The sequence below is a fragment of the Papaver somniferum genome, chromosome 5 (assembly GCF_003573695.1).
Source record: "Papaver somniferum cultivar HN1 chromosome 5, ASM357369v1, whole genome shotgun sequence".
NCBI classification, from domain to species: Eukaryota; Viridiplantae; Streptophyta; class Magnoliopsida; order Ranunculales; family Papaveraceae; genus Papaver; species Papaver somniferum.
Genome location: NC_039362.1, coordinates 133964420 through 133972407, shown reverse-complemented (window position 1 = coordinate 133972407; position 7988 = coordinate 133964420). Strand labels below are relative to the sequence as shown.

At 37.3% G+C, this 7988-nt stretch overlaps 1 long non-coding RNA gene and 1 pseudogene across 1 annotated transcript; one reads left to right on the top strand and one right to left on the bottom strand.

Moving 5' to 3' along the window:
• Positions 1-235: 235 nt before the first annotated feature.
• On the top strand, positions 236-2975 carry LOC113282786. The gene is made up of 2 exons (XR_003327161.1): positions 236-463; positions 1158-2975. It is a non-coding gene; the product is annotated as an uncharacterized LOC113282786 (long non-coding RNA).
• Positions 2923-6304, bottom strand: LOC113282784 (annotated as a pseudogene).
• Between the last annotated feature and the right edge of the window lie 1684 nt (positions 6305-7988).

The following is a 7988-nucleotide window of genomic DNA, read 5'->3' as shown; positions in this document are numbered from 1 at the left end:
TTTTAAACGCTATTCTTATTAGCGTTTTTTTTTTTGTGCTATTCTTAATAACGTTTTTTTAGTGCTATTAAGAATAACGTTTTTCACTATTCTACCATTACACTTGCGCTTCCATCCACAATTCCAAATGCTGAGGTGTGGAAGATGGAAAATGGATGGATTCCCGTATTCCACCATAAGACTTGCTCTGAGAAGGAGTATTTTCTAAAAGGCTGCAAGGTAGATTGAAGCATTTCTATTTCCTAAAAGACCCCGACTTTCATTTCTTCTTCTGTTTTTCTTTCCCTCCAAAAGAGAATCCCTTCCTCCACTTCCAAGAAATCTCTCATTTCTCTATGTATCTCAGGTTGATGATGAGATTACTAATAATATTACGCTGCTGCTGCTGATAACCATGGAAATCTCATCACCTGTTTTTCACCTTAACCTTCCTAACACTTCTTCTCCTCAAAGACCTTGAAAGGTAGGTAACTCTCAAGTTTTCTTTTTCTTTTCTTTTTTCAGAAAGTTGAGTCATTTTGTCTTCCTTACATTCTCAAGAAATCTGGGTTGTCAATGGTTTACTTGTTTTTGGTGAGTGATTTGAGCTAATCTTGAAGATTTAGGTGTCAATTTAGGGTTAAATAAATGACCATCTTGGAGAACCCTAATGTTGTGTGATTCTTGCTTGTTGTGATTACATGAGTATTAATTAGGTTTTTTCAATGCGTAACATTATTATTTGTCTCAAAAACCTAATCAAGAATGTATTGTCAAAGCATATAATTCACAGCAGATAGGTGTTTGATGCTTGTCCTGTAATATCGTTCATAAATTCAGAATTCACTACATATTGCATTTGATAATATGATGCAAATCTTTTTACACTAGCAGGCTGTAAGGTAGATTGAAACCACTTATAATAGAATGTTGATTTGACTGGTTCTGAAATCCATATAGAGTAATGAACAGATAGTAAAGATATAATCCAAGCCTCCCTGATGAGTTCAGCTACTATTCCGTCTATAATTTGTACAACTAGTTAAGGCAGTTGGCATAGCAATTTTTCTTGCTCTTGTAATTTTCATTGAGCTGCTTGTTCTTATGGTTACATTACTTGGTTGGATTAGTTTAGTGTAAGTAGTATAATGACAAAAATGGTATTCTATTTTCTACAGTTATGGTTTCTAAAATACAACAGGAAACCGAATTCTTTTGGTGTTGTGGAACTAGAGTTACTAGACCGTCAAGCCGCCTTGGTAGCATTACTGAAGAAGGAAGAAGATGTCAAGAAAGCGGAGAGTATAATGCTGTTGGAAGATGAAGAATTTAACCAAGCAAAGGTAAAGTTGGAACGCCAACAAGAAGTTGTTGCAGCTCGGTCGACACAGGAAAAAATTGCAGAGGACTTTAAGCTGGCTGATATCAGTCTAGCCTCTCGAGCCAGTCAGATGGAAGATCTTAAACTTACATTCAAGGAGAAGGACCGGCATGTTGGTTCTGCAAAATATGCACTCTCTATGAAGGAAGATGAACTCGATAAGATGAGAAATGAGTTAACTCAAAAGACTGAGGAGGTTACAATGATGCTTCAGAACTGAACTCCAGGATTCAGCTCCTAAATGAGGCTACTGAGGTAATTAAGAGACAAGGAGTCGATTAAGATGAGGGAACTTGAGAAAGGAAGACTGAAACTTGCGGAAGAACATTTACAAAAGCGGACTGGGGAGTGGGTTTCAGCAAAAGAAGAACTAAAATACCTGGGGGAAAATGCACTCAGAAATTTGGACAAAGCTAATGAAACTTTTGAAGATTTCAAGAGAGTGGAGAAGCTTCTTGTATATATGAAATCCGAGCTAGTTTCTTCTCAAAAGTCTTTGGCATCTTCCCGGCAGAAAATGGAAGAGCAGGGGAACCAACTCGAAACCAATTGGAAGAACTGAAGAAACATAAGAGTTTTATGATATTTTACTTAAAAAATTGGAAAACGCACAAGTAGAAGTAGAGAGCGAGCGAGCAGGTATTAGCCTTGCGAAGGATCAAAATAAGGAAGTTAAGGGGACTTGAATCTGGATGAGGAGTTGATATCACAGTTACAAGAGGAGTTGATATCATAGTTACAAGAGGAGTTTAATAATGAGAGATCTTCTCTTGAATTGGCAAACCAGGAGATTGTTTCCATTCAGACTAAGCTAGAAGAAAACACTTCTGAATTTGAAGAAATGCAAAATCTCCTTCGTGTTAAAGAGTCAGAACTAGTGGAGGTGAGGCTTCAAATTCAGCATCTAAAATCTGAGTGGACTTCCAGTCAACTTATGTTACAAGAGAGGGATATTGATCTTCCCCACGCATGGAAAAACTTGAGGAACTAACCAGCAGAGAGAAACAGCTTATCCAAACCAGCAAGGAGTTACAGGATAAAGATAATGAAGTCGACATGATGAAATCTGAACTCAACGACACAAAGCTGAGGATATGTTGCGCTGATATGAAATTGATGATATCTTCCCAGAAGACTCAAAGCTAACATTACCTCACATGCAAATATTGATGATATCATCCCGGAAGAGTCTTTCGGATGCAGAATATGAAACTGCCCGACTCTCTGACTTGACAGAACAACTTGTAAAGGATGCAGGAATACTTGATGGTTCTGCAAACTATGAAGTAATATTACAGCTTTTGATCAGTCTTCTAAATATCTGTCCGATTGTACTTAAAACTTAGGCAGGCAGGTGCAAAGAACTTGCTCTTGTTTCTTTGTTGTTAATTTTTTTTTTCTTTTTTGTATTATAGTTGAACAATTGGTTTCAAAGTGAGATTTATGGTTTTGAAAGACATCCATAGATCTTACTATTGAGAAACGTCAAAGTGAAAAAGCAATTAAAACAGAAATTTGACTGGGAAGGGAGAAACTCCGTATAAACACTGTAAAATTAGATCTAATGAACAACCCATAATCATTTATGCAGTAGTATGTACAATGTACTTGATCATATGGTAGCTCATTTGTTAAAGTAATTGTCCTACAGTATTTCTAACGTAATAGAGAATACATTGCAGCTTACACGAACTACATTCCGGATTTCTCCTAGTAGGCTCGGCAAGCTAAGATACTTGAGTTACCTAGACGGAACTGAAGTTGATCATTCTCGAAAGAGATTATTCCCACCTGTCTGAGCATCCGGAATTTTCCCATCACCAACTTCCACTGACAGTCTGGTCCGTCTTCCTCTTTGACTTTCCAACTTCCCTTCCAACTAACACTCCCAATCTCACTGCAGTAAAAAGGCCCAGGGAGAAAATAAGGGGCCTCACTGCCCAGTGGAAGGCCTCAAGATGCTGGTACTTCTTTACAACCCCAGTACACGTTTTGAATGACACCAATTCAACTTCAGCTGGATCTGGGAACTTGACAACAAGACACCCATTTGGTAGAGTCTGGGATATCCTTCCAGTGAACAATTCATTTCCCCTTTTCTGAGGCCACTCAAACCGATGGCTCAATATATTCTCTTTCAGCTTCACAAACTGACCAACTGTAAGATTCTGCCATTTGGAGCTCTGATGAATTTCCCTTCCAAAGGGTTTCCACTCCAAAAATCCGACAGCCAGTGTTCCATCTCTTTGGATGGAATGAAAAATTCCAAAAGGTGAATGTTTTTTCTTGTTTACTTTCTTTGCATGAACCCAGTCTCCAGCAGCCAACCCAAGTTTTACCCTCTCCAGGATTGATGAATGAATACGCATAGGATCGTGAATTCCATGGACTCTCACAAGAAGACATCCATCGGTTTCCAAACCAACTATAGTTCCTTCCAGGATATTCATGTTTTCAACTTTGCATGAATTTGGTGGCTTGCGAGAACGTACAGTTTCGCCTAATTGGAGCTGATCCTTTGACGGTAGCCACTCAGTGTAACCAATACCAGTTACTTTTATCTGCCAGTGCCCTGTTTCCAAGACCAACCCAACTGTGATTGTTGTAAACAACATTCAGGGAGCTGCATAGACCAACCGAGTCAGCAAAATTAGTTTGTTGGTTTTAGTTAGCAACATCTCCAGATAAAAGTGCATAATGTGTTGTATCAGTACATTTGTGGAATGGATCTGATGAATATGTAACATGGCAATAAGCTGGGAACTAGATTAAAACCCTTATAAAGAAAAAGGTTCCATATTATCCTAAACAAACTGTTGGTCACTAAATAGTCCATATTAATTATCAGATTCATTTTCTTCTATAAGAAAGTTTATATTCTAACAAGAAATGCATGCTGCATAACACTCCTTATAGTCATAGGAGGCATGAAACATGGATTTGCAGTAGAACAAGTAAAGGGAGAAAGAAAAATTGCACCATGAAGCATTACCTGCACATGAGAAATAGACAGGACAAAACCATGGTACTGACACGTACATGAGATAGAGAAAGAGAGAGAGAGAGAGAGAGAGAGAGCAACAATCGAAGCAAGCTAACAATTATATGACACACGTGGAGTTGATGTAACACTGAAGACCTATTGCTGTAGTATTATTTGTTATCCTCCACCCAGCAAATTGCAATACCACTAAGGTAGAATCGATGTCTACCGCTATCACGAGAGTAACAGAACACAGGCAGACAAATATAAGTAGGAAGGTCAAACCAAAATTAAACAACTGCATCAACCTATAAATAGGAAGGTACCCTTATAAATCTTATTATGCACTCTCTAAAATAAGGTCTATAGCATGATCATGGATTAAATTAGCAACAAAAAAATAAAGTTCAATGACACGATAAAAAAGAGTTGGATCTATAAGAAACTTGACTTGTTTAGAGATTCTAAGCAAGAAAAGATTAGAGATGAAAATTACCTTTTAAAAGCTTCTAGCAAATTGACCATCAAGGGGTGTTCCGTGAAGTCATACTCAAAGCAACCACGGAGAATATTTTCTAGTGCAGAAGGTAAACAAATAGGAAGATGTGGTTTTTCTTGTTTTATATAGATTGACTGAAAGATTTCCTCCATCGATCTCCCACACTAAAGTTGAACTCCACTCACCATCTCGACTATGCTGCATCCAAACCCCATGAATTGTCTCAAAAGATATTAGACCTCTAACATCTGGCTCCCATTGTTCAGGAGCCATGTAATTTGGAAGTTCCAAGCCTTAAAGCCATATCTGGAGTGGGAAGACGAATACCAAGCAGCGGTTGTGGGATCCCCATATCTCCAAGGAATACTTGATCATTTTCATTTAAAAGGAAGTTACATGGCTTGAGATTAAGAACAAGGATTCCTTTCAAGTGAAGTTCTCTAGTTCCTTGAGCCAATTCAATCCCATACCTGTTGACATCAATATACGCTTGAGGATAAAAAACCAGATACAATAATCTATCACTTAAACATAAACAAAAGGTTAGAGACAGATCTTGCTATTTATCAAGTTCAACATCACCTCAATGGAAGGATTCCTTTAAGGCGCGCCATTCTGTCTCCTATGGATCCCTCATAAAACTTCATGACAACACACATCTAGAAGCACACCACAAGCCACAATGAATTACAATAAATAAGATGTTAAGCTCAAAGATTATACGTTTACACTCATCAAAACATATACGAAACTGATAACAACAAAAACTAATATGAAGAAACGTTTTTACCTTCCCATTTGTGGTAGAGATGAGATTTTGAAACCTATCCACATCTGCCTGCATGTGATCCTCCTTAATAGGATGAAGCATTTTGGCAGCTACTTCATGATGCTCATCATAATCTTCAGTTGAACGATGATGAGTGGCTAACCAAACATCACCAAATGGATGCAGAAGAATCATTCCATGGACTAGTAGTCTGATTTGGTGCTGTTGCTACTACAGTCTTTAGATTCTCTGGGTCTCCCTCAAACAGTTCAAATACAAAAGCATCAGAAGCTGAATTGGAGTTGTTAGACATTGTTCTTGCTTGTTCCTGCCAAAAATAAAAACCCATCAAAAGTTTTGATTTTTTATACACAAGGGATTTTTCTAAAGGAACCCAAATTTTATCATAACACTGAAAGTCAAAGACCAAAAATCATATCAATTTAGTGAATCATTCATAAAATGAATAAATAGATAGAATTTTCTTTCATCATACTTACAGTAAAGAGGGGGAGAATCTGCATGAGCGAAGAATTGAAGAAGAAAGAAGAAGGTTTCTCAGAGTTGTCTAACAAATTTAAAGTGAAAGCTAAAGGCTTAAAATCCATCTTTGGATTCTGGTAAGATGAAGAAAAAGGAAGGAGAATCAATAAAGAAGAGTCTTTTAGTAACTTTTAAGTAAACAAACTCAGACCCGTGTCTTTGGAAAACCGAATGGTTTATTACTCAATCCGATTGATTTTCGGGTTGTCTCTGGTTAGACAGAAGAAATTAGCCAAAAGTCGAGGTTGTAAACGGTGTTGAACCTATGTTTTCGCAGCTGGGTAAAAAAATTAGCCAAAATGTAAGTGTCACTTCCAACAATGTGCAAAAATATAAAGTGGATAGGTAAGTAAGCAAACGAAGAGGCCTACAGCTTAATCTATTTTGAGTAAATTTGCCCAAGTAGAAGCTCCATTTAAGATTACTCAAGTGCAAGATGTTTTTACAGTCCTTTTTTTTTGTGTGTACAGAATGGTAATTTAACCCTTATTACCATGAAATTTACTAGTTAGTCCACCGAGTTCATTCTTTTAATCCAAAACTCTTTCCTCCAAATTGGATCGGTGGTTTGAGGTGTTCACTTGCAGAGTACGAGAAGAAAAAGAGAAAAAAAGAGGGAGAGTTTCTGGATGCAAATATTATTCACAGGACCGATTCTCATTAGGTAATCAATTTCTCTTGTATACTATCTGTTATTATTCATAGGAGGAGCGGTGCCGGTGCCCAAATACCTCAATTGTTTACTGTTACTTAATCATGTTTCAAGGATTTTATTTATGGGTACTGTTTTCTAAGGTTTGGTTTGTTGCTTTTTTTGGGTTTGATTTTGATTGAGAGATGAGAGTTATTGCTTTTCTAAGATTGATACAATGATATTGAGTCATTGAAATTGTTACTGCTTACTGGTGTGTAATTTTCTAGGCTTTGGGTTTTGATGGAGCTATTTGAATGAAATTGAAGATTTTTTATGGATGAATTTAGGGGTTTCGCTGGATCATGTATTCCAGTAATGCAGCATGAAGTTTGCAGAGCTTCTTTACAAATGGGGCGTAAACTAGGCCTTGTGAAAGCTTTAGGTAACGCATACTAGGCACTTAAACAGATTTCATATCTTTTCTTGTCAGTTCTCCTCCTAGGAAGAAGGTATTTAGTATGACACAACTTTTTTAATGAGTCTCAGTCTCTTAGACTTGATTTTTCGTGCTGGACTCATAGATGCGAACTGCTCACCCATTATCACGTAGGAAATATAGTTGCAATCTAGTTTGCAGCTTTACCATGGAGTGTTGGTTGTGAGAATGTCATTTCAGCCTTTAAGGATTATCTTGGTTGTCTCAATCCATTTTCAGCGGGACTTTACCAGCTTCACTGGTCTCTACTTAACAAATCTTTAGCTACTTTATGTAATAATAATTCTATTTAAAGACCATTGGTTGACTGAATATGGATTTTCTTTTTGTCTTCGTAGTAAATCGTTCTCTTTTAGGTTGGTGATATTACGGCCTCGCACGACTCAAACATGCGGCACTCTTACAACAAGAATTGGGTAATAAAAGGTACTGAATTTCTAAGAGTTAATTGCTTAATTCTTCATTTGAAAATGAAAGGCGATCCTTTCTGCTGTTCGTTTTGCTGTCGATGTGGATAACTCCGGAGGTTACTCATGATGAACCAGCAGATGAGAAATGTGTTTAAACTTTCTTTTGGGTTTGATGTATTCAGCTTTGGAGTTATACTGTAGAGGATCAGGTAAACTCTCTTCTTGCTATCCTTCTATGCTTATGAATGATTCGCTTACATTAGGAGATGGTACTGGCTATCTTAACTCAAAAGG